This window comes from Alligator mississippiensis, chromosome 3 (assembly GCF_030867095.1).
Source record: "Alligator mississippiensis isolate rAllMis1 chromosome 3, rAllMis1, whole genome shotgun sequence".
Lineage (NCBI taxonomy): Eukaryota > Metazoa > Chordata > Crocodylia > Alligatoridae > Alligator > Alligator mississippiensis.
In genome coordinates, this window is record NC_081826.1 from 75,610,419 (window position 1) to 75,637,413 (window position 26,995).

At 40.6% G+C, this 26,995-nt stretch overlaps 1 protein-coding gene across 1 annotated transcript in view; it reads left to right on the plus strand.

Annotated features, from left to right (window-relative positions):
• Nucleotides 1-21,854, plus strand: part of PXDNL (peroxidasin like) — a 421,482-nt gene extending 399,628 nt beyond the window's left edge. Inside the window, exons 24-25 of the transcript XR_002093899.2 lie at nucleotides 4,753-4,893; nucleotides 17,920-21,854. The gene's annotated coding sequence lies outside the window, so the exon portion shown is untranslated. The remainder of the gene's footprint in view (nucleotides 1-4,752; nucleotides 4,894-17,919) is intronic.
• Nucleotides 21,855-26,995: the final 5,141 nt, after the last annotated feature.

The window sequence follows — 26,995 nt, forward strand, 5'->3', positions numbered from 1 at the left end:
TTTGCCTTGTCTGCTGTGGTGCAAAGGCAACCTCTTAGAAATTTTCTGTTCGCTGACTGTTTTTAACTAACTAGTTAAAAATTCTCCCCACTTCAAACATAGGATAAATGTTATTGTCCATATTTAATCATGCTGCATATTATAGCAGAACTTCTCTGTTAGCTTAAAGGGCAAAGGTTTGTACAGGTCCTTAACCCCAATGCTGGACTGTGTGTATGGATACATGGTGATACTTCATGCCATTGTGTCCAGAATTCAGGAATTGTAGCTGGTTCCCAACCTTCCTGCCAATGAAGTCAGTGATTTTGGAAATGTCTAGTTTTGGACTCTTGGCTAGGAACAGAAAATCCTATGTGATTTAGCTGAATTTTTAAGTTTTTGGCACAAGGTCATTTAAGTGCAGAAGCCACAAGCTGAGGACCTAAGATCACTAGAAATCCAGGGAAGCAGGAGGCGGGGTTGGGTTTTTTTTGTGGAAATTGTCACAACCCAAAGTTGTGAGTTTTTGTTTGTGTGTGCTTCGGCAACGCTAAATTATGTTCCCACTAAAATTACAGCTTCCTTGCACGGCGGAGTTCTCTGCTGCGGGAGAGAACTCCGGTGCAACGGGGAATTTCCCGCCAAATTTGCAGCTTCTTTGCATGGTGCATTTCTTTTGCATCTCAGAGATGCACGGTGCAAAGGAGTTCCCGCCACTTGTATTCAGATTCGCACCACATTATTGGCCAATTCTGAATAAAGGCACACGTGGTGGCTAGCTATTGGCTTGCTAGCCGTACAAAAGGCTTGGGTGGTTTCCGCCCAAGCCAGAGAGAGAGGAAAACTGGAGACAGAGAGAACTCGGCAGGAGGAGGAGACTTCGCGCTGTGTGAAGATCTCTAAGCGATGTGGACCCTTACGGACCCAACGCGCCTCTCTTAAGCAGGCAACAGAGGTCTAAATAGCCTTTGGCCTCTCCCCGTCGCCGAGCGCAATCCTAGATGTATCCCTATCCTATAAACCCAAGCCGGATCCTCGGAGCCTTAACAACTCCGTGGTACAGGGAACCGAACCAAGCCCGCGGAGCTTTAATAACTGCGGGGAAGATTAGTGCCGTACGAACCCACAGAGATTCAGCCACTCCGGAGGGAACCGAACCCACGGAGTCTCAACAACTCCAGGGGAACTGAATCCACGGAGCCTCGACAACTCCGGGGAAAAGAGCTGACTTGTCGTAATCCTCCAACGGGGATTCAAGCGGAGCTGTGCCTGGAAAGCTATCCAGCCTACACCACTACCATCTTTTGGTGTAAGTAAACAATCTTTTAATCAACCACTACACGTCTGTAATCAATTCTAGCTTGCCACCGTCTTCTCCAGCCCCGCGTGCCCGGGCTGCTGGCCACAGCCCGCGTGCGCAAAGACGGGCCCCGGCTCGCCCCCGGTCGGCCCACACAGAAATGTCAATCTATGTTTTTTAAGGATTTAAGACTCACTGTTGTCTTGAATCTCAACTCACCCTAGACTTGCATGAATTTGAATACTGGTGCAATTTCTGATTTGAGAACTTGAAAGACACAGCAGTGATATCCTTGGTTAATGATTTAGTTCTAGTTGCTGGGCCCATAAAAAAATATGGAGAAAAATATATACCATCCTTTAGTACCATTGACTAAGAGAACTCGCATGAAAGGCCTTCCTGGAGCTGATGGGATAGTTCTGCTCTTTTCTCTCTCATCTCTCTCATCTCTCATCTCTCATCCTAGTGGACTCCAAGATGAACATGAGCCGGCAGTGTGACGAAGCCATCAGAAAAGCCAATGGCACTTTATCGTGCATCAGCAGATGCATGACGAATAGGTCCAGGGAGGTGATACTTCCCCTCTATAGGGCGCTGGTCAGACCGCAGTTGGAGTACTGCGTGCAATTCTGGGCGCCACACTTCAAGAAGGATGCGGATAACCTGGAGAGGGTCCAGAGAAGGGCCACTCGTATGGTCAAGGGCCTGCAGACCAAGCCCTACGAGGAGAGACTAGAGAAACTGGACCTTTTCAGCCTCCGCAAGAGAAGGTTGAGAGGCGACCTTGTGGCTGCCTTTAAGTTCATCACGGGGGCACAGAAGGGAATTGGTGAGTATTTATTCACCAAGGCGCCCCCGGGGGTTACAAGAAACAATGGCCACAAGCTAGCAGAGAGCAGATTTAGATTGGACATTAGGAAGAACTTCTTCACAGTTCGAGTGGCCAAGGTCTGGAACGGGCTCCCAAGGGAGGTGGTGCTCTCCCCTACCCTGGGGGTCTTCAAGAGGAGGTTAGATGAGTATCTAGCTGGGGCCATGTAGACCCAGCACTCTTTCCTGCTTATGCAGGGGGTCGGACTCGATGATCTATTGAGGTCCCTTCAGACCCTAACATCTATGAATCTATGAATCTTTCTTTTTTAACTGGTTGATTTATTGATTGATCTTACTGTTTAAGATCAGTCAGTAAATGATTGCACCTAATAAAAAGAGGCATTGGAAATGTCCATCAAATATGTGTTTGAAATTAAGGAAATAAACTTTTCTCACTTGTCTGAGAAGGAAAATCACAAATGTGGTACTGACCAAAGGAAATGAAAGGGAAAATCCAAGGTATAACCTTCCAGATTTATTTATATTTGTTTGAGTAATTTGGATTTCTACAAGATAATATATATTTTTTCTTATTGCTCTTTCGTTGTATCCCATTTCTCATGTTTGTATTCATCATTTTCTATGTCAGCAATGCAGCCAGCTACAATATTACCTGGTGCAATTATGGAAATTTTTGATAGGGAGTGATTAGTTCCATTACTGAATAGGCAATCTGGAGTCTTGAACATGTTGTTAGAGATTTGCATGTTAGCTGTGGATTCAGATGCTCTTCCCTTTCTATAATGGTTGTTGCAGTTTGCTGAACTATAGCACTGTAAAATAACACAGTGCAGCCTTCCCTCAAATACTTTTGTAGCCGAAAAACCAATCCACAGTAAAACTTGGCATTATATTTTCAGTCAAGTCTGAGAATAACTGTAAGCTAGCAATGGGTAAAAAGAATTCAAGTTGATGACTGTCACATACATGCTTTGTACTATTGTTATGCTTGCAATAAATACTCTTTGTTTTTTGAGAGGGGTCGATTTGTCATTTAACTTTCCAAAAGAGTTAATATATGATATTAAAGGTATATTAGTGTATTGCCTTAAGGAGGCAGGGTAACAAGCTTTTTATTTTTTTTATACAGTAACAGGAATCAGATAAAAATAACACAGCATTAAGTATTCAGCACCTTTGATTTCACCAAGTCACTACAGGGTCAAAGATTTCCATTGGGGAAGTAATCATAAGAATCCTTTGATGAAGAGCAAGTAAACATACTCATTTGTTGTGCGGGTGATGAGGCAAATGACATTCTTAGAGGTTTGTCAATTGGGGATGCAGGAAGGGTGAACTATGAAACTGTAAAAGCAGTTTAATGAATGCGTGACAGCAAAGAGAAACTCACTGGAATGGCAAGATTTAAGCAGCCAGAGCAATGTCAGCCTGGCTTTTATCATGATGATGCATACATTATTAACAGCATAATAACTACTGCATGGTACCCTCTGAAATGAATTTGTACAGGAATGGTCAAATGACTCATAGGAATTACACTTCTGTACAGATATAGGGCGATAAGTTTGAAATGGATAGTTGAAGGATTTTTTTTTTTCAACATGACTTTGTATTTTGAAAATGTAAATTATGTAAATTTATTTTATTTGCCTATGTTATGCAGTATTAAATATTTAACCGCTAAAGCAGGTCAAACTTGAAATGAAATATGTTATTAAAAGAATGTGTTTGGATTGGCCTGAACCAATTATTTCTTTCAAAAGTTTCATTTGGCAAGACATTTCAAAATTTGGCCTTTTCTTATCAGAACAAGGATACATGTCACAATTAAGGAATTTCCTATGAAACAGAAATTTCATTTCTCAGCCATGGCAAGTTAGAAAGGGCCAAACAGTAAGCAGACTTATGAGAAACAAGACATGTAAATATATTAGTTGTCTCTTGTGCTTTATATACATTGTAAGTGTAGAAAGTTACCATGTTACATGTTTTAGGTGAGAAATCTATAGGGAAGGCATGTAAGTCCCCTGCATTCATGGCCTATTTTCAATGTTAGAGTGTTCCACTGAAATAAGTTAACTTGCAAAATAGGCTTCTGCCAAGGCCTTGTATACATACATACAGGTTCTGCCTGGGGTACCTTTTTTCCTAGGTAGTGCAGGAACCAATAGCAGTGAAAAGGTAGTGACCCAGGCTCCAGTGAAGACTTGCCACTTGTATAATTACACATGGTCTCACAGCCTATGCCACCCAGTCTTCACTGCTATTGGTTCTCAAGCTGTCTAGATTCAAGCTAGTTTGGATGCATGTGTGGTACAATCTTACCTCTGGCTGCAGTGTGGACCTACTCTAACAAATGATTGCCTCATAATTTGAGATAACTCAGTAAGGTCAAAATCAGTGAAGAATATGTAAGCACATCTTCTAATCAAGTTAATAGGATGCATACGGTTAGGTTCCCTTCGCTGCTTTGAAAGTTCCAAACAAAGATTTTAAATGTGCAGATAGGTGTCATCACTATGTCCAGGAGAGGTGTGTTGGGGAATGTTAAAAAGCAATCGAATTTTTGCATAAATCTCTAAGTAGGCTATTATAGGTGTTGCAATAAATTCAGCTGAATTTGATGTTTCTGTTTTCAGATGTACGGTGCTTACTGATGTTGTCCCAGACCAGCAATGATACCTTCACATGAGACATGCTTCTTACTGTATTTCTGATTTACCAAGAGCCAGAGAGTACTATAAGCTTAAAAAGGAAGCCTGTTCTTCTGAAGTTCCCAGGTCAGTTTCTAGACTTCAGAGGTAAAATAAGTACTTCTAACTCTTTACCTCTCCAGAGGTGTAACACTCAGGTCTGTACTCTGGGTGGCAGCAATGGCAGGGGCTGGGCTGGTTACAACAGCTCAGCCAGCAGAGGTAGCATCTGCCATTCTTGTGCGCCATCTAAGTGGGCATGGGAGGCTGGTGCTCCAGTTATGCACTGGTAGTTATGATGCTGATTTGAACCTTTTTATACTTATTCATAATAAAATTCAAAATCCCTTGATGTACTCCCACCAAGCCTAATTGTACAGGAACAATGCAATATACAACCTTGTTAATGTCTTAATTTCAGTGATGGTAGGATCATAGGAAACTGGAAGGGATCTCACGATGAATCTGTTCCCCTGCTCAATGCAGAACTATCCCCAACTGAACCAAGTGTCTGTCCAACCTGCTCTTGAAAATTTCCAGGGATGGAGATTCTACAACTTCTCTAGCTAGCCTCTTCCAATGCTTAACTACCCAGTCAAAAAAATCTTCTAATCTTTACACTAAATTTCCTCTGCTACAGTTTGAAACAATTGCTCCTAATTCTGAGTCCAACAGAAATTGAGAAAAGACTATCTCCACCCTCTTTATAATCTACCTTCAGGTATTTGAAGACTGTTATCAAATCACTCCTTGACCTTCTCTTCTCTGAATATCCCTAGTTCTTTCAGTCTTCCCTCATAAGTTATGCTTCTCAGGCTTCTAACCATGTTTGTTGCTCTCCACCAGACTCTCTTCAATTTAGAGAGGGTGCCAGGAGTCCCTACTTCCAGGTCCTTTCTGCAGGTGCAGATCCTCCACAACCAGGTGCAGCTTGGTGTAGGAGCTGAGCAGGTACAGACCCCATACACAGTAGTGTATCCTGGGGGTGGAGGATGGAATGGCTCCCCACAAGAGGTTTTTGCTGTGGGATTCATAGCTGTGTCTAGGAGTGAGGGGAGAGAGAATGGGTCCCAAGAGGGAGCCTTAGGGAGCCTGCATTACTTCCTCTTCTCTGCTGCAGCAGCAGGCACAGCAGTAGCAGCAGCAGCTGCCTAAGAAGAGCTCTATCAGGTAAGACTCTGCTTCTTCCCTCCCTAGTCTCCAGTGGTCAGCATAGTCCTACCTCCCCAGCATCCTCCCTATTCCCTGGGGGCTTAAAGGGGGTCACTACCTATCTGATCCAAATCATGAATGATTATGTTAACAATATTAAAATTAATATTGTTAATGAAGAAGTTTTAAAATGTGCTCTTTGTTTTTGATGCTCAAGAACTAGTCTGGTCACATACATTGTAATCAGACAAGTACATTGATCTTAACACTTTTTTAACCTGGTGTAGCATCTATCTTCAGTGAAATAATCCTGTGAGATTCAATTGTTCCTTGAATCCCAAACTGAAGTTGCATAAAGCCAGTTCTGATTGTCTTTTCGGTTTGAGTGGTACTTCAGATTTTTTTTAAAATAAAAAATCTATCTTTCTCTATGTACGTGGGTTATTCCCATGACAGGATACACATCACAAATTGGGGGCATCTACATGATGGTTTTACTGAAGAGTTGACTAATTAGGTCTGTGCCAGAGTTCGTTAAGGTGCACTGATCGCACATGTAGATGTGCCAACTGAAGAACAGACAGACTTTTATGTTCTATGACTTTGGCAAATGTAATCTGTCCCCTTGCCTTCCTGACTATAGCTAAGATTACATGCTTTAAAACATGTCATACCCTTCTAGAGATGGCAATGTCTTTCTTTCTTTCATCTGTTATTAGCTCTGAGTATCCTGACTCATGCCTCAGACAGGTAGAGCAGCATGTCGATTTATGGGATTTGTGAACAATAGGAAGGGGGGCTGCACTGCCTTCCCGTTCCCAAGCACGTTTCTTTTTTATTGTTGTTATAAAGAAAGGATATTTTAAATGCTAATAAAGCTAGGGTTGAGACTATCTTGAAGTAATATTGCAACAGTACATATTAAAATTTGTTCCAGAGTTCCAGTATTGCCTTTTAACTATTTTAATATTTCTTCACTTAAATGGAGTTTGCAAACATCTCAGCTTTTTAATTTAACTGTTCCTTCTCCCTAGGCTGTTGTTTTATTTCTCCACTGAGGCTTAACCTAGCTGACACTGGTAGTAAGCACATATCATAGGCTAAATGTAAAGGGGAGGAGAGTCTGATGCAAGGAAACTTTAACCAATATTACATCCTTCTCTGTGGAAACATTGATAGAAGACCTGGCAAAGATTCAGGTGACACTGAGGAGCGTAAAAAGATGCATCAAGGCTGGAAAAGAATGTAAAGAATTAGTGTTGGAAGCTACACTAATTACTTTCCTAATTAGTGGATATTATGGAGTTCTGACATTCTCTTGCTCTACTAAAATGGGTGAAGCAGTGACTTGCTGAATGTTCCAAGATCCAGGGTTTTTTCCCAGCTTGTGTAAAGGTCATGAAAGAACTATCCTAGATCAATAAAAGAGACTGAAAATGGTCAGCATTGCCCAAAGGATAAAAGAAAGCTATTTAAATGCTTTTAGTCCTTCAAAGACTAAAACACATAGATGATTCATTGCACTGGATTTTACTTTTTAATGTGCTATCTTAATAATATCTGAAATCTTTTGCTTTGTTATCCTCATTTGAATTTGTATTAGCCTTGGCTTTGGTTATATATCAGTGGTGTGATTTCTCTGCTCTATGAACAGAAATGTGTTGCTTTTTCCCAGCAGAAAAAAAAAATAATTTTCTTAGACAAAATGTAATTTTTTTTGTGTAACAGACTTTTACATGATTTTACTCTTAAAATGTATATGATTATTCTTTTCTTGTGATAAGAAATATTATTGTTTAAAAAGCTTAAGGAATTTGGACTTTTTTTCCCCCTCAACTGTGGTCTAGTGTTCTGAAAATTTGTGATCCCTGATTATAGAGAAGGAAGAAAAAAAGATATGGAAAAGTGAAAAAGCCTTTAATCATGTAGGTGAAGAAGTTTTGCCATCCCAGTTCTGTTTCTTGATGATTTTCTTTGCTTCACCAAAATTAGGTAGAGATGAAAACCTTTTAACTCATCTAGTTCAAGTCCCTGCCAAGGCAATTACAATTAGACTAGCCAGTCTAATTTTAAATATCCTGAGTTGTGGAAATTCCCAGTCTTCCCCTGGGGTGACCATTCTGTGATTGCTTATATATATAAGTGACCTAATACTAATCTTAAATTTTCATTTTAATAATTTTATCCAATTATTTTCTGCTATGCCTCTTTGTACAATCAGTGATAATTTCTTTTTCCCATGATATTTCATATCAGATATTTGGAGACTCTCATGGCCATCATCACTAATTACTTTACTAAGCCAACCTTATTTAATTATTTTAATTTTCTTTGTAAATCAATCCCACCAACTCTATAGTCATTTTGATGCTTCTCCTGGAAACTTCAGTGTAATTCTGTTAATAAGATCCTAAGACTAGAAGTATGTTTATTATGTAATATATGTTGTAAATCAGCAACATCATTCTCCTGCATCCTAATTCCTCCATAAAGTGCCTAGATACCATCAGGATGGGTGCTGTATGTGATCTCAGATCACATATTTCAGGTCTATATGTAGCAGGAGCAGCAAAAAAAAAAAAGTCCCATTACACAACAAACTCATGTTTAATTTGCTTTCCACAGAAACCTCTCTTGCATTAATACTTCCCCTTTTTTTTGTTCCAGCTTTTCTTTTTTTCTTGGCTGTTGGGGGGGAAAGGGAGAGATAGGCATTATTCATTTTTAAATACATCCGTTTGCATATTTCAGCCTCCCTTTATTTTCTGTCATTGTTTCTCATCTTTCTTTCCCTTTGTATTATTTCTGTCCTTGTCGGTTTTTGCAACACTTCCTAATTTAGCTTTCATTAATATGATTTTTGTTCCCTCTTGAAGAATATTAATAAAGATGTCAAAACCAAGTTTAACATGAGTACCTGAAATATACCCCATCACAGCTCCTCATCACTCACTACGTTACCATTTTTCATTATCTTTGTCGAGGACCATTCAGATGCATCTCAGTTCATGTGATAGTGCTTATTCATGCTGATTTTAATTAAGGTAATTTCATGTGTACATATAAATTATGGAATACATAGTGATATAGTAATCATACTATTTATAACTATGGTAATAAGCTACATATTAATAAAGATGAAAGAAAAAGATATGTACCAAAAATATTGGGAATGTAAATTAAATTCCAAGAGATTAAAATGTTTATAGCTTGTTTATGTCACTTTTATTCATATTCAATAGTGTATGTATATGCTAGCAATGCTACTGATTTCAGTGTGGTAGTTTGCAGAGTATGGTAATATGTCATTATGGACACGGCTAGCAGAATGACATTTCTAGGTTGGTAAAGGAATTTTTTTTTTTAAATCATATCTTTCCATTTCATTTTCTGCTAGAAAAAAATCACTCAAATATGCTTCTGGAGGGGGAAGTGAAATAATTCAGTACAGTGAATAATTCTGGAGTTTATGGCAGTAGTTCATAGTAGAAATAACTGGAATATCTTTTCTCTAATGATGATCATTTTCATATATAAGCTGGTTTAACAAGTTCTTTTTCATGTTGTATTCATGGCATTAAGTAGGGAGATATTGGATCAACTGTAATATGTCACATGTACTCAACATGAGTGAGGATAGGTGTCACAGTATAGGTGCAATTGTACGTGGTCTGAAAGACCATATAATTCATATATCGAGTATGAATGCAAATGATTTCTAAACAGAACTTGAATCACAGAACTCGGTGCCTATTCCTCAGCTTAAGTTGATCTGCCTCAGATCAATGCATTCAAAAGGTTTGTATCGTCTCCAGGTTGCAAATAAGAATTCTCCTGGAGAATAGCAAACCCAACGTTTAACTAAAAATGTGTGCTGCCTCCTCTACACAGTTTATTGCTTTCCTGATTAGCCATCACAAATGTCACTGAAAGCTAAGAAATCATGTTCTTTAAAAAAAATGTAATTTTTCTATTGGGTGGTTGTTATGACTTCTTATATTGAAAAAAAGTCTTTCTCACTTTGTTCATGCCTTTGTGACAAGGTATTTAGCAGAATTTGCATATCTGTTGGAATTTGGCAGGGCTGTGCTCAGAGTACTTCTTCTATGGCCTTGAATTTGTGACCTCTGAGCTGTCAACCACACACCTTAGTGCTAATATCACTGTAACCCTCAGTCTTTTTCACTGACTCATTGTATCAGTTAGTTGTGAGACTTATTATTGGGCTTGTCTTCTCTTTTCTAAATACTATAGTGAAAACTGGGTTTGTAAAAGGTACTTGAACGATAGCCAGATTAAAGTCCTCTGTTCACTCACATAACAAGTATAACATGACAGGACCAATATAAGCCTCACTGTGTTCCTGAACCAGTGGATGTGCATCAGCCTTAGACTAAGTAGATTATCTTTGAGCTGGGAGAGTAATTCTTTTGTTGTGCCAGGACAATTCATCATCACGCTGCTGAGTCTGCAAATAAAGGCACCATCTGTAATGGTGGTTTGCAGTTTTTGGACACATACAGCTATCACAAGGTAATGGGTTCCTGCAAACTAAATGTGAACACCAGCTCGTTCTCAAAAATTATTTCTCATAAAACTTTTAGTGTAGCCTTCATATTATAGAGCTCTTTTCTGTGTGGCAGAGTTACTCCTTCAAGCTCAGAACAGTTCCACAGACAATCTCAGTCTGCCCATGGGCTGGGCACAAGACAATTGACCGTATCTGGCCTGTGGCTTCCCTTGCAGTGCTCTGCATGGGGCTGAGCCCCACCCACTCCCACCTGGGGCAGCCCGTGCCATGCTCCCACCTGCACCCACTGATGGCCCTGGCCCAACCAGCGCACACAGCTTTCCAGGAGGGCTGCTCCCAGTGCAGTTGAAGCCACCTGGGTGCTGCTTGGCTTCCCCTGCCTTCAGCGACTCCTCCTCCTTCTCCTCCACCTTCTTCTGCCCCTGCTACATCTCTCTAGGCAGCGGGTAGTACAAGGAAGTGATGGCGGCCATAGGGACAATTGTCAGGCACCACACACCCAGCCAGGTGGGGAGGAAGCTGCAGCTGGGTGGCTTCTGCACAAGTGTGTGGGGATCCAGGTCCAGCTCCCAGCTGCCTTCCATCTACTTGGCCACCCACAGGTGGCAGATGATGGTTGAAGGCTGCTAGAAACTGAAGCTGGAGCCCTGTAAGCTATGGCAGGAGTCTCTTGGCTGCAGCTTCCACTTGGCCTAGCTTGGCATGTGGTTCCGGCACATATACCCATGGCTTCCCTGCATTATCTGTTGCCTGGAGTGATGCAGAAGCAGGAGAAGGAGCTGCTGGTGGTGGGGCAGGCCAAGCAGTACCTGGATGGCTGTAACAGCAGCCCCACTAGGAAGCTGTGTGTACTGGCTGAGGCCAAAGCTGAGGCAGTGCTGTCTGGTGGGTGTGGGTGGACTGCCCTGGGCAGCAGCAGGCAAGGCTCAGCCCAATGCAGAGTGCCACAGGGGTAGCCAAGGGCTAGATCAGGAGGGAAAGTCTGTCAGATGGATGGGTGTGAAATGTATAAGAGAAGGTTCAGATGTAGACACCTATCAAAAGGCTTGCAGGAATGTGGCATTTAGCCAAAGAATTGTGTCATCTGGGATAGCCACACACTAGAAGCAAATACTAATAGCCAGTCAGATTGTGGTACTCCCTAGGAGACATTTAAATCGGAGCAGGGGAGAGAGAGTACTGTGCTCAGGTGCTTCTCGGGAGCAGTTCAAGGACAAGTCTTCAGGATTTCAGGATATTTACAGAGACACAAATTCAACCATCCTCACTCATGTTGAGTAATACTACTGTTGAAGTAGGGGAAGTAGAATTGAATCCCAAGCATGAATAACCTGCAGCTTTTTCCAAAAGCTAGTAGCAAATGTACTCAAATTTATAAATAATGTACATAAAACTTTTAACAGCATAAAATAATTCTAGATTAGTAATTGATTTCCATTACTCTATAGTGTGGGTTATTACCAAATGATAGCAAAATTTGAATTGCACTATCTATATCCTTTGTAATTCAGCTATTAGATTATATGTGCAATACACATGCTATGTACAATTCTATAATAGGCTTATACAAAATCTTTTTCACTTCAGTATATTGGAAAAGCATGTAAGGGTATCATAAAATCTAAAGTTGCCTTTTGAAATGTAGTTTTAAAGTTCAGCTGGTCAAACATCTGAACTTTAAAACTACATTTAAAAAATGGGACACTGGGGACAGGTATGTGATGCAATTCTTATTGTGGAAAGATTGCCTGGTTTCATCCATGTTCCATGCTCTACCTGCTGCATTTCATAGGGTGTTGTTAATGATGATCACATAGAGATCTGTAGTCCCAACTCTTATAGTCCCTCATGCCACTTTCCAGCCTTATTACTACCTGAGCCTTTTTATGTAATATATTACTTAGTCTCACAATTCCTATCTCAGTCTGAGGAACTAATCCCTCTCTCTATTTTTTAAAGCTTTCCAGGCATGCTGCATTTTCCTTGTGGCCAGGAAGCATTGAATCCATATTTAAAAATTAAAATACCATATTCTTTTGGATATAAGAAGAGTTTTTCACACCCCCCCAGTCAGTAAAAAGCCTTTCATATTACATTTTCATACAAGGAAATCTCTTTAAATACATTGTCTATCATTAAATTGCTATCAAAAGCAGCATGTGCTCAGTAATGGAAAACAACTGTGCAGTTCGTTAAATGCAGCCAACACTAAGCAGGACTAGAAAAAACATGGCCCATATGGGAAAAGCAAACTGATGGGAACCTTTTTTTGTGTGCGTGGGTGTGGCCCTTAAAAAATGGCCAGGTGTCTCTGCCACAGGGAAGTGGCACCAGGTCTGGAAGTACTATAATACCAAGCCGGCAAAGTCAGGAGGACCAGAGTCAGCCCTGACACCCTTCCCTTGGTGCCAAAAATGCTTGATCTTAGCTAAAAGATGAAAATGCTGATGGAAACCTACCACAAGGATAGGCTAGTGCAGCCTGTCTAAATAAGATGTATGATAAAGCCCATTGCCTTCAGTCCTGCTCAGTGCCAATTCTTTTTAAAGTCATGGTGAGCCTCTACACTACATACATTTTAATGTCCTCTTCATTCCCACAGCTGAGCTGAGTGATTCCTGTTTCTTCACAAGCTTAAATGCCTAGCAAACATCACCAGTAGGGGCCTCAAGCAGTTCCCCCAGAATTCTCTCTGTCACCCCCTCTCTCAGGTTCTCAGGGCTTGTGATAAGAACGCTCAGTTCCAGCTCTGAGTGGGGAACTAATTAGCACATGGGCCTTTGCGGTGGGTATCAGGAGCATGTATATATGCTGAGCAGTTCTGAGCTGTTGGGTTTCCATGGCTTGATACACTGTTGACTACCGGGGTGCAGCCCAGTGAATGATATGCTAAATCATAAGCCTTTTGGCTTTAGTCTAATGTCATGCATAGTTGGTATTATATATAAGTAGGTACAAAGGTGCTGTTTTAAAGAGTACCTGTCTAAGATTTGCAGCAGTTTCAAAAAAGGGCAAAATGCATCAGTTGCAGATGAACTGAGTCTATGGGTACCCATAGTAATTTGCCTGTATGCAAATTGCTACAAGCATGTTTATTTCGAAGTCAGTTACTGCATCTACACAGGACATTTACTGCACAGTACATTAATCAGTTGTGCAGTGAATGTCTTGGCATTTATACATGTAGCCATATTAGGCTGGAGTAAACTAATTTACTCTGTACTAGAATAGTACTTGTAAATACAAATACTATTTACAAACGCTATCTTGCTCTGGAGTAAAAAACTCCACAGCAATGCATGTATAGACACTGGAGGACTGGCTGGGGCATGAGGGTGCTTCATTGTGGGGGCTGCCCACTGGTTAGCCCCTCACTGAAGCATCTTTGTACCCCAGCCAGCCCCTCCACAACATGTTGAGCTGGGGGAAGCAGCTCTGGGGTGGCAGGCTGACCCCAGCTCAACGTTCTGCATTCCTGGGTGCGCGTGCAAATGTGTGCCCAGCAGCAATAAGTGGCAGGGCAGTAAGGGAACTCTGGAGCTTATTGCTGCATGTTAATAGGCATATGTAGACATGTCCAGTGTTTTCAGATTTGCTCGTCACCTTCATGTGCTCAGAGAGAGTAGGGTGGTAGGGGAAGGGTCTACCGGGGAAAGAATTTGGGGGACAGAGGGCAAAGGGCCACCTGATCCCCATATTTATTTTACCTGCTGTAGCAATGGGACAAATTCAAGGCAAGCTACCAATATTTTGATTCTATACCTTGAATATTATAACAGATTTATACATTTTCCATGTATAGAATCTAGTTATTGGGGAGGTCATCTTATATTCAAGCACATGGCAGAAACCTCCATGTTATTCCTCTTTTTGAGCTTCCTCTTATATCCTGTCTTTTCCATTTCTAAATTTTCATTCACAATCCTAAAAATACTTCTGCTTGATTTTTACGTACACCAGAAATACCATTATTTTTAAAGCTGATTTTACATACATAGAAACTCACATTCTTTTTATGGCAATACTCATTTAAGCAAAAATAAAGTATAAGATCAGGGCCTTTAGCCTGTGTTTTGTTTAATATATTGGAACTTAACCAAAATAAAAAAACAATTCATTTACTGTTCTATGACCACTTTCATTCAACTCTCAGAACATCTCACCCTGTGATTCTTAGATTTTTGTTTTTCTTTGGTGTATTGAAATGGAAAGGTTTTGAGAGCTATATTTCAATGCTGATTTCTTTAATCAATCATATGATACATTTCTTAAAAGGAAATTTGAATAAGAGTTATATGACTTCTTGATCTTGTTTCAAATCATAAGTCTAGCTATCCTTGAAAGATTATGAAAAAAAAATTGATGGTAGTGAGACTCTCTCTTAAATTAACAGAAAAAATTGGAAGCCTAATTCTAACTTAAATAAGGCAGATGAAAGCCTCATTCCTAATTACACTGCTCATTATTTTAATCTCTAATTGCATGCTCATTAATTAGGGAGTTTCAGGGATCTGTAATGGCAGCTTTCAACATGGACCATTAAGAAGAGCAACAGCACATTAAATTTTACTTATTATGCAAATGATTGTAGAGGTCAGAAATGGTTGTCATGAAATACATAGGAAACATGGTTTTCAACTGTGTACAAAATGGGTAAGTTAGTTCAATGTTATGAATATTGTAGTACTAGAATGTTGAATTTCAGCTTCCCTTTAGCAATAATCCACTAAAGGAAGCTGAATGAAGTATTTGTAATATAGGAGACCTTGGAAAGCATAACTTAGAAGATTGTGCTTACTGATGTACAGAAAGTTGATGTCTTTTTCAGTAATTAATGCTAACCCCATTTTGTGCAGTGACAGTCCATTTTTTTACTCTATATGACACAGTCTATCTTCAGAGGGTCTTTTGTAATTGTTAGCTAAGGTATAAAGACCTGGATCTGAAAGTCTATTTATAACAACACTTCTATAGGCCTCTTTAGGTTTTATGAAAATAGTGACTGCAGTTGAAATCAGTTCATCAACATAAGGGCAAAAAGAACCTGTATATACATTTTTTTGCATGTAGACGCTTCCTGGGCTGGTTAGGGTATGAGGGTGCTTCAGTGCAGGGCTGCCTGACCACTAGCCCTATGCTGAAGCACCCTTGTGCCCCTCTGTAACATGTTGAGCTAGGGAGAGCAGCCCTGACTCCTGGGGCCCCCTGCCAGCTGGGGCTGTGCTGACCTGGCTCACTATGCTGTGCATGAATAAACTCCAGAGCTTATTGCATGCCTGGGAGCAATAAACTCCAGAGCAATAAGTTCCAGAGTTTATTCATGTGTCTTAATTGCTTGAGTAGATGCACCCACAGTGTAGGTTTGCAAGATTAGTTTTAGAGTGATGTGAAGGTTTCCTTTTTTTGTAAATGTCCATTGGGAATTGATGTTGCATGCCACACTGTCCTAGAGCATTTTATTTCATTTTTTGTTAAACTTGAGACAGAGCTGTTCAAGCAAATCTTGGATCTTATGAAAAATATTAGCTACAAGACTTCCAGCTGCGATGCCCAATAGTCAGTATGTAACCTCCTCCTTAGCTTGTCTGCTAGCTAATCAGCTGGAAAGAAGGGTGATGGGAGAAGAATGGGGGCCAGTCATATCGATGAGGTTTGGAATATGTCCCAAATTAATGTGTTTGCAGATAGCTTAGGGCTATAGGGATTTTGATTTTAGTGGAAACGCATGACTTGCACCAGTGATGTTTGTAATAAAGGGGAAGATATCGAGTTTCAGGGGCATTTTCATACTACAAAGTACAGGGTGTATATCTGTATTTGGCCCTTCAGTCCAAAGGTGGTAGAAGATCATTCCTGGTCCAGATTATAGATTTCATATTTATCAAATAAAAGAAGTTGGTATTTTATTTTGTAATGCTTTCTAGGAAAGTCTATTTGGAAATGTTCTAGAAAAATACCATTTATCCCCAACATCAGCAATTAACATTAGAGTACACTACAGACTGATGACTGGGACTGTCATGTTTTCAGTGCAGCTCTTAGCCTTGCTTCTTTATTATGTTGTCACTGAAATGGATATGCTTCAAGAAGAACATGATCCTTTTTTGAAAATTATCCCTCAATATTATAAAGCACGGGTGTGTTTTTTAGAGATTGTATGCATCCAGAGATCCCAGAAGCACAGCCATAGTGTTAAATTCAATGCACCCATATGTTCTTTCTCTATGGGTGCACCCCTGACGTGTCATCCACACTTCCTATTTCCTGCCCCATATTGATCAACTAGATGAAGTAAAAAATAGTCCCATAATAATAGAGAACACTTTGGGAGCTCATTTTTTATACCTTCTTTTCATAAAGAAATTCAGTTAGTCTGCAAGGTGCAAATCTACCTTGCCTTCTGCCTGAGGTCAGAACTACTCAGGTCACTACAATCAGGTCTGCCTGTAATGTTCTCCTTTCTAAAGAGCTAATAAAGCTTATTCCAAATCAGCAAGGATAGCATTACTGGTATTGCAGATAGTTTTATTATTTTCTCAATCAGTTATTTCATTCAATATTCTACAGGTGCCTTTCTACATCTACTCTTCCATTCATTCAGGTGGAAATTGTTATATAAATTATGGGTCCACAAACTTCAAAACAATTTCATAATGAGGGAGCATACAACTTGAATTGTAAAATACCATAATAATCACCTTTAAATACTACATTTTATTATAGAAAAAATAATTATTAAAATTAAAATTTAATTATTAAAAAAGATCACCATTCCTTCTGGCATTTAAAAAAAAATATTTCAAGCAGTCAGTTACATTTGTCATTAAATTTCTGTCATGTTTTCTCATATTATGGCTTGACTCCATGTCACATGCTGTTTTTGTCTCCTTTAAAAAAAGTTCTTATTAAATAACCTATATAATCACATATGACCTATATAATCAGATATCGACGTATATCAACCTAATTGATCTATTTAAAAATTGTACTTCTAAGCCAGGGGTGCTTGGCCTCCGGTGCCATGTTATTTAGTCCTTGGCCTTGTGTACTAGACCCAGTGTGTAGGGTGGTGTGAGGCCCAATCCCAGTACACAGGGTCAGGCAGAGGTGGTGTGGGACCTGAACCCCTCTGTGAGGGAGTCAATGCGAGGGTCTGGGGGCCCATCCCCCCTCCTCCACTCTATGGTCTCTGTCAAAACAATGAAAAGGAGTGTGACAGTAGACATAATTTAAAGAAAAGCTTTTATTATGTTTATGGGGAAATGTAGTGAATGTCACTTTAGCCAAGAACATTCTAATTTTAAGATGTAATTTAGCATTATAGTATTATCTGCTTTGGTCCGTTGGATTTAGGTGCAATATGCCTGATTGATCATGGCACAGGGTAGAACACTAACAATAATGAATTCTTTATACCTTCTTGTCTACAGGAGCTGTCAGAAAAGGATTTTACATGCAGCCGTTGTCTTCACGCTGAAATGCCATTTACCTGTAAGTGCTTCCCCCCCTGCAATTAACGCTATGAAAATAGCTTAATTCTGGAGGTACTGACTAGAGTCACACTGCACACATTGTTGTATTTTTATGAGACAAGTATAATTACTCTACAGCAAACTACCATAATTACCATTAGGTGCAGTACATAGTATTTGTACTTACAGTAAATAGAAATAAATAACAGGGTACAGTGTGGTAGAGAATATTTTATTTCTAGTAGCTAATTTATTATTCATAAATGATACTTGCACAATATCTCTTGGGGTTTATTTGCATATTTACATTAAAAGGCAATTTTGAAAATCCTGCTCTGCTTCCCTATGAGCTGTGGAAGCAAATATCCAAAAGACACAAGGCAGAGAGAAAGGGGTCCAGTTTGCAAGGAACATCACATAATAATTCCCAGTAATTTGGATAGTTCAGATGATGGTGTGAAGAAACAGGAAAGAAAGAAACTTGATTAAGAAGAAGGTCATCAAGTTTCCTCATTGTTGGGAAGATTGTGAGTATAAAATGGTATATATAGGTCCAGGCTGCAAAATATAGATCTAAATTCTGGCCCTCAACTGGGTTTCAAATACCCCCAAATTCTGTGCTCTTATATTCTTAAGTTTGATCTGTTTCTACAAAAAAAACCCCCCAAATGTTACAATTTATGTCTTCTATCCTTTTTTTTTAAGCTGATTATGCATGGTCTCAGCTTTTGTGTTACATGTTGATGCTTAATATTAACAGCCTTCAGTTAATATGTGTTGATTTCCATTTTGGTTTGTTATTTGTCTGCTGGTTTATTCTTAGCCCAATGCATGCATTTATAGCTCTGACATCTATGGCACTTGACCTCATTTTTCTTAAAAGAACATTCAAATCAGTACAAGAGAAAGTATTTGCAATACTATCAGGTTACATTTGAACCAGGCCCTCTCCACAACCACGGGCTTTGTAGCTGACAACCCCCTGATCATCTTTGGGCTTTAAATGATGCTTCTGCCTCCCTGCTGTGTAAAGGAGACAGGCAGCATTTGAAGTCTGAGGGCTGGAAATCGGGCTTGGGAAACTGTCACTGTTCACTCCTCAGACTGAAGTCTCCACTGTGGCAAAGAGGAAGGGGGCATTGCCCCTCTGCTTCAGACCCCTTGGGATCAATCTAGGAGGGCGGGGGAGTAGGGGTTATGCTCCGTCCCCATACCAGGGATTTGTGGAGCTTTGGGTACCAGCTTTGAAGTGCCTCGCAGGGGGGAAGCCCTGTCTTTAGCCTCAAAAGCCACTGGCTTTTGAAGTGCCTTGTTTTTTCAGAAGCCTACACTTTATCAGTATACAATTCCTTTCTATATTTAAAAATATTTAATTAGCATACATACTGTTTACTAGGGCTGTGCGAAGCTTTGGGTGCTGATTCGATTCGGAGGAGATTTGGCCCGATTTGGCAGCCAAATCCGAATCAAATCAGGAGACAAATAAAAACATCTAAATTGATTCAGAAAAAATTCAGAGAGCTTCAGGGATTTGGGCAGTCCCCACTTGCTATCCCAGGGAGCTGGACCTGGACACTGTGCTGGTAAATAGGGGATGGGAGCGGGGCTGGAGGAGGAGGGAGAGGACCATGGGGGGACCCCCACCAGGCCCCATCCCCTGCCTGCTCCCCCAGCCCCCCTGAGCTACCCCTGACCCATTCCCCCTCTCCTAGACCCCCATGGCTGCCCTGCCCCACCCCAGCTCCCAGTTTTTTTAACTAAATAAAAAAAGCCCCCACTCACTGGCTGCTGCCCCCTAGTGCCCCGTGCTGCATGGGGGGGCGGAGGGGGGCTCTGCCATGAGCACCCATCCCCTGCCCGCTCTCCCAGACCTGTTGATTGCTGTCCCACCCAGCTCTTAAAAAAAAAAAAAAGGAGGAAAAAAAGCCCTGCGCTCACCTGATGCTGCAGTGACCATCACGGCATCTGGGGGCATGTAGCAGAGCCCCCCCATGCAGCTCAGGGCAGTGGGTGGGGGGCAGCAGGGATTGGGAGGAGGAGCCGGTGAGTGCAGGGCTTTTACATCTTTTTTTCTTTTTTAAAGAGCCGTGAACTGGGAGAATGGGCAGGGGATGGGGGCTCATGGCAAATGTCTAAAATTGAATAGAGAATTTTAACTTTGCTACAGAATTCTATAGGATGATTCAAATCCATACAAAAAGTTACCACTTTCTATTCCATTTTCTTAGTTTTTAATCTCTCTAAAATCTTATTACATTTATTTAAAAGCTGCCAATGGTTTAATCCCTGTAAGATTTTACTGGGGTTTTTTTTTTTTTTTCACAAAGAAATGGCATGAGCACCAAAGTTCATCAACACACATTTCCAGAGTTCAGGAAAAAATAATGGGCACATAGCTTAGGGGAGTGAATTCAAACATTTTATGTTTGAAAATCTGCCACAGAGTTTAGATTCTTCTCCCAAGATGTTGATGTCATGAGTTCTAAAATTGTCAAAGTTGAAATTTCCAAAATTTCGAATAAGTTACTATTTTTTTTTTCTGAGCCACCCTGCCCATCTAATTAAATGAAAGGATTTGTTTACAGATTCCTATGGGTAGATTCAAAGACTTGTCAGATCAGAAAGACTAGAATGGAAGATTCCATACAGCTCTCTGTACACTTAAGTGCAAAACTTGACCTTGCTTTTAACAAGAGTAGAAACAGAGAATAAAATGTTTGCATCAAGCTCAAAAACAGTTAGGGTGATGCATAGTAAATAGTGCCTGGAACAATAATCCCAGTTTTGATGTTCGTTGAGTGTGTGTGACTTCCAGCCAGCTCTGATCTGTATGTTTTAGAGGATCACAACATGTGAACCTGGTGCTGTCCTATTAAGTTTGGTGGATCCTTGAAAATGGCTTCTACCACTGTGCTTCAGGCAAATGTGGTCAATGCTTATTCTGCTATGTGTTCAATCCCATTAGCAATGCTTCTTACATTCTGACATGCTTTGTCAGTTTTGCTGCAAAATATAAAATTTATCTTCCAGGAACCAGAAAGGAAATTGGGCTATTTCAAATTTCAAGAAATAGCTCTACCCAAGGGGCAATGTAATCATTAGGATTAAGAATGGAATAGCAGTGGTAATAGAATATCGCATCTTGACACAGAATATCAAATACAATACTGCTTTTGACAGCTTATTTCTTTATCACTTTACCATTTATGCATACTACTAAAGGACAAGTGTCAGCTATTTTACTAATCAGAGCTGCCTTTCAGCCACGTATCTAAAACGCTGGCTCAAATCCATCCCAGGAATGAAAACACTCAAAAGCAGATTTGATTGCTGTTTTGTGTCTCTGTGGAGTGAGTTGGCGTCTCTGTTCCCATTTGCTTCCTAATGACTGGCATCCAATAATAATAAATGCCAGCACAATGATACTTTGTAATAACTGTTGATGACAATCACAGCTAGAAGACAAAGAAGGACTAAGACTTGAACTGCCTTCTTAACCAATGCCAACAATAGAGTGAAGATTGAGGATTATTGTACATTGCCTGATCATCACTCAGCAATTCTTTTCCCATGTTGGCAAAGCACTACATCAGGAATCTTAACTTTCAAAGTTCCCATTGACTTTAATGGTGCAATATCATCTCATAAAGTCACATTGTTCCAAATTAAAAATCTGATTTTCACAATGTTAATTTATACCACCTGAAGTTAATCATAGAATCATAGAAAATTAAAGTTGGAAGGGACATTAGGAGGTCATCTAGTCCAAATCCTGCTCAAAGCAGGACCATCACCAAGTAGATCATCCCAGCAAAGGCTTTGTCTAGCTGGGTCTTACAAACCTCTAAGATAGAGATTCCATAACCTCTCGGGGTAACCCGTTCCAGTGCTTGTTCACCAGTATGGGGTAGGATACCGTATCGAAGGCCTTCCTGAAGTCTAAGTAAACGACGTCAACCCCTACTCCTGCGTCCAGGTGTTTTGTAACCTGGTCATAAAAAAAGATTAGATTAGTCAGGCATGATCTACCTGCTATGAACCCATGCTGGTTTCCCCTCAGCATAATTTTTCCTGCTGGGCTCTTGCAAATGTGAGCCTTGATAATTTTTTTCAAAGACTTTGCCTAGGATGGAGGTGAGACTGGCTGGCCTATAGTTGCCTAGGTCCTCCTTCCTCCCCTTCTTGAAAATGGGGACCACATTGGCCATTTTCCAGTCCTCTGGGACCTGGCCTGTGTGCCACGAGTGTTCAAATATTCCCGTCAGCGGCTGCGCAATGACGTCAGCCAGTGCCTTCAGCACCCTCAGATGGAGCTCATCCGGGCCTGCCGACTTGAACGCATCCAGTTCCTCCAAGTGCCTCTGCACCATCTCAGAGTCTACACTTGGTAGTCTGGCACCCTGCTGCTGCCTCTTTACAATCCCAGTGAGAGCCTTGTCTTGCCCCTCGCTTAGGAACACTGAGGCAAAGAACTCATTGAGGAGTTCAGCTATATCCCCCCTGTCCATCACCAATTGCTTCCGCCCATTTAGTAGAGGTCCTATTCCTCCCTGGGCCTTCCTTTTACTCCCTATATATCTAAAGAACAATTTTTTGTTATCCTTAACTTGGGATGCCATCCTCAGCTCCATGGTAGCTTTGGCCTGTTTAACTGCCTCCCTACAAGCGCGAGCAGAGGAGGTATACTCCTCTTTAGTAATCTCTCTCCTTAGAATGGGAAATAATTATAAACAACACTCTAGAGGTGCAACTATTCTTAAATGCTGACTATATAATTGTTCTTGTAGCTTATGTAGCATTTTTGAACCCATCACGGTAAAAAATAATATATTAATGTAAAATATTTATTATTCCCATTGAGCATGTAGCTTTGGCATTGCAGTTAATTTATCTGCATTCTTGTTGATTCTGACAAAATTTCAGACTCTTGAACAAATGCTAGCACAATATTATATTATTTTGGAGATTGATTTTTGTTTGGGAAGGAACTCATGGGACCATTTTGGTGCTGGCTTATAAAAGCTTTTCTGTAGTATAGATCCTTTGTTGACTCTCTCTCTCTCTCTATATATATATATAATCTGTGCAAATAACCCATTATGTTACATGGATTAATTGTATTGTACTGAAAGAAAGTGCAGTACTAGAGAGAATCTAATGCACAGGGAGGCCATACTGAGTTTCATTAGTTTGATGAAATGTCAAGTTGGTACAAAGCTTGGTTAAGCAACTATTCAGTTTTTTTTGTGTTTGTTTGAAAAGCTGTCTACCCTTAAAGCAGGGACACACATCTAAAAGCATTGGAAAATAATGTGTTTTTTCCTTCACTGCAGTTTATTAGTTTGTATATCAGTTGAAAATTAGGAAGCAGACAAAGCATTTCCTTCTACCTAATATTGCTGCTACTGTAAGGGCTGTAAGTTTTAGGTAAATATGGCACAAAGAAATGAAATGGTATTACCTGTATGCTCATTGTGTTGTAAGATGCTATTTCACTAGCTATTCATTTAAAACGGTTAATTAAATGTCTTCAGGTTGCTTTGATTTATAACAAATAAGAACTCCAGTGTACTTCTGTCATAGGTAATTGCAATATTTTATACTTTATTATTTAATTAGGAGATAAGTAGGAGATATGACAGGAAAATTCATAGTGCCAATAAAACCAGACCTGATGTGATTCTGATTCCACTAATATTTCTGATGAATGAAAGATCAAAGATCATGAGCAGTGAGCAAAAAATCATTCATTTTATGTTATTATGTAGAATTTAGCTGCATGCACCCACAAGCTTAACAACTGTCATTAAGCATTAATACATTTTAAAAAGTAGCCCAATTAGGTCTGAATATTAGGAAATGAAAAAGCTTAACTCAGAGAAATATTTAATAAAAGAATCTTACATATGAGCTGCACAGAAGGGGGTAACATACCCATCAATACAAGTGTTTTATGAATATTTTCATAGGAAAAAAATATTTTTTTACTGATAATTACAAAAATTCCATTCTCTCTTTTCATCTCTTTGAGTGCAGAGGGCCTTAATATGGGTGAAAACAAACACCTGCTTTAATAAACGGGTATATTTTAGTGGGTGATATCTTTTATTAGGTCAACTGAATAGTTGAGAGAAATGCTAGACAAGCTTTTGAGTACAAAGTGTCCTTTGTTAGGTCTTAGAAATAGGACACAGCTTGAACTAAGTAATGAATAGAACAATAGCTTATGAAAAATTCTATATGGAAATGTAAACACAGTCTATTAAAAGGAATGGAGCAGGGATGTAAAAAGAGCAAAAATTGTCAGGATTAGCTGAAAGATAAGAACAGAAGGCAAGGCAGAATGACACATTAGAGACTTAGCATTTGATGAAGTAAGATAGGGCTGTTCAACTGTTGGCTTGCAGGCCACATGTGACCCCTAAGGAGTTAAGCTGTGACCCCTGGGGTCCTTGTCCAGATGTTGCTCTCCCCATCCCTCCAGCTGTTGCTGCTACTGATGCAGTCTCTGAGTTCTCCCTCTCCCTTCTCTGGCTTCCATTGCTTAACTTGGCCCCTACAGCTGGGGCAGAGCAGCCAAATACCCACACAGTTGGGGGATGCCCATGCTGTACTGTGGGATGTGGCCCCTGCAGCAAGTGAGCAGGGGGCATGAGGCACTTGGACCCAGAAAAGTTGGACAGTCCTGAAGAAAGCTGTTTCCTATGAAAGCTTATGCCTCTCTGAACCAGTTGGACTCTAAGGTGCCACCCTGTCCTGCTATCTTAGTTTCATAGTTTCATAGTTGGTAGGGTCGGAAGGGACCTTAGCAGATCATCAAGTCTGACCCCCTGCCATGGCAGAAAAGAGTAGTGGGGTCAAATGACCCCAGGAAGGTGTTCGTCTAACCTCCTCTTAAAGACCCCCAGGGTAGGAGCCAGCACCACTTCACTTGGAAGTTGGTTCCAGGTCCTAGCCGCCCTGACAATGAAGTAGCGCCTCCTGATGTCTCACCTGAATCTACCCTCTGCCAGCTTGTGTCCGTTATTTCTAGCCACTCCTGGGAGTGCTCGGGGGAACAGGGACTCCCCCAGTGCCTGCTGGTCCCCTCTGACTAGTTTATAACAGGCCACTAGATCCCCTCTCAGCCTTCTCTTGTGGAGGCTGAACAGGTTCAGGTCCCTTAGCTTCTCCTTGTAGGGCCTGCCCTGCTGCCCCCTGATCATGCGGGTGGCCCTCCTCTGGACTTTCTCCATGTTGTCCACATCCCTCCTGAAGTGCGGCTCCCAGAACTGGACGCAGTACTCCAACTGCGGCCTGACCAGAGCCGCATAGAGGGGGAGGAACACCTCCTTGGACCTGCTTGAGATGCAACTGTGGATGCATGACAAGGTGTGGTTGGCCTTCCTGACCGTGTCCCCACACTGTCAGCCCATGCTCATTTTGGCATCAATAATGACTCCAAGATCCTTTTCTGCCTCTGCACTGACAAGAAGGGAGTTCCCCAGCTTGTAGGTATGCTGCTGGTTCTTCCTCCCCAGGTGCAGCACCTTGCACTCGTCAGTGTTGAAACCCATCCTGTCCTCATCTGCCCACCCCAGTAACCTGTCTAGGTCCGATTGCAGCCTATTTCTCCCTTCTAGCATGCCCACATCCCCCCACATCTTAGTGTCATCAGCAAATTTGAATAGGGTGCTTTTTACCCCCTCGTCCAAATCACTATGAAGATGTTGAATAGCACGGGTCTGAGGACTGAACCCTGGGGGACCCAACTGCTCACATCCCTCCAGGTCAAAAACAGCCCATTCACCACCATTCTCTGGGTGTGGCCTCCAGCCAGTTAGCGACCCATTTGACTGTGTAGGTGTTGATGCCACAGTCCCCCTTTCAAATCCTTTTCAAGATCCTGTTTTTCTGAAAGATGTATTGGTCCCCCTAGTTTTTTAATCTGCCTAACTTTAGACTCACATGGCTAGTAATAACCTTTCTCTACCTGTAGAACAAGGAAAATGCAGTAAGAAATATAACCTGATATATGGAAGAGCAAGACTATTCAAGAAGGATGTGAGTCCTGGAGTGCAGCGATTAGTAGGAGCCCATTTTATGCTGTCAGCTTTGCATAGAGGGGCCACTGTGTACATAATAATTTAAATTATTTTCTATATATATTTTTAGGATCTGGTGTTCTATGTAAAGGAAAACACTTTGGCTGATGGCATTTCCCACCAAACAATCAACCTTTTTCAGTAGAAAACAAATAGCCACCGCACTTATTTCCTTCTCTAAGTAGTAGGTAGCATTTTGCTGTATACCTGGTAATTTCTGAGTTCTTCATAGAGACCAATGTAAATACATTTTTAGCTAAATTTCATCACATAGCTAAATTAACCTGAAGACTTCTGAGAGACTTATCCATTTCTAAACTATCATTTAACTTCATGTAGAGATCCAGATAATTTTATATTAATACATCTTCCTTTCAAGATCTAGATAATTTAAATAAATACATTTATTGAAGGTATAGCAGGCATAGCAGGATTGCTTATACATTTATCTTTGCAAATATTTGCTTTGCTGGTACTGATGTAAGTTTTTCACCTTCAGGGATATAACCAAGGTCTGGCAAAGAGAGGATCTGCCTGTTTGTGAATATATAGTTCCTTAAGTGTCCTCATGGGCACATATGACTCAGAAAGTTTCAAACTCAAAACCATGACAATAGGAAATGTGCTTATAGGCTAATTATGCACAGAGATTTTGTAGACCATAATTGCATGTTTTCAAGATAAGTATAGTGTTTAAAGCATTTATATTATGTAATTCATGTACTACCTTTACTTTTTTCTTCTCTGTATGCCAGCATAGGAATTTACGCAAGTGGAATTGCTTGGCAGCGCTTTGACCCAGATGCTAAATTCTGGTATACATTATTTTTTCCATGTACCATCTGGATCTTAATAATTTTGGTTCCTTTCTCAAGATCATCTTGGCTAGTTTAAATTCTTGGATATTTTCTCATGGTGGATTTTCTTGACAATTGAAAATGAAGCAGTGA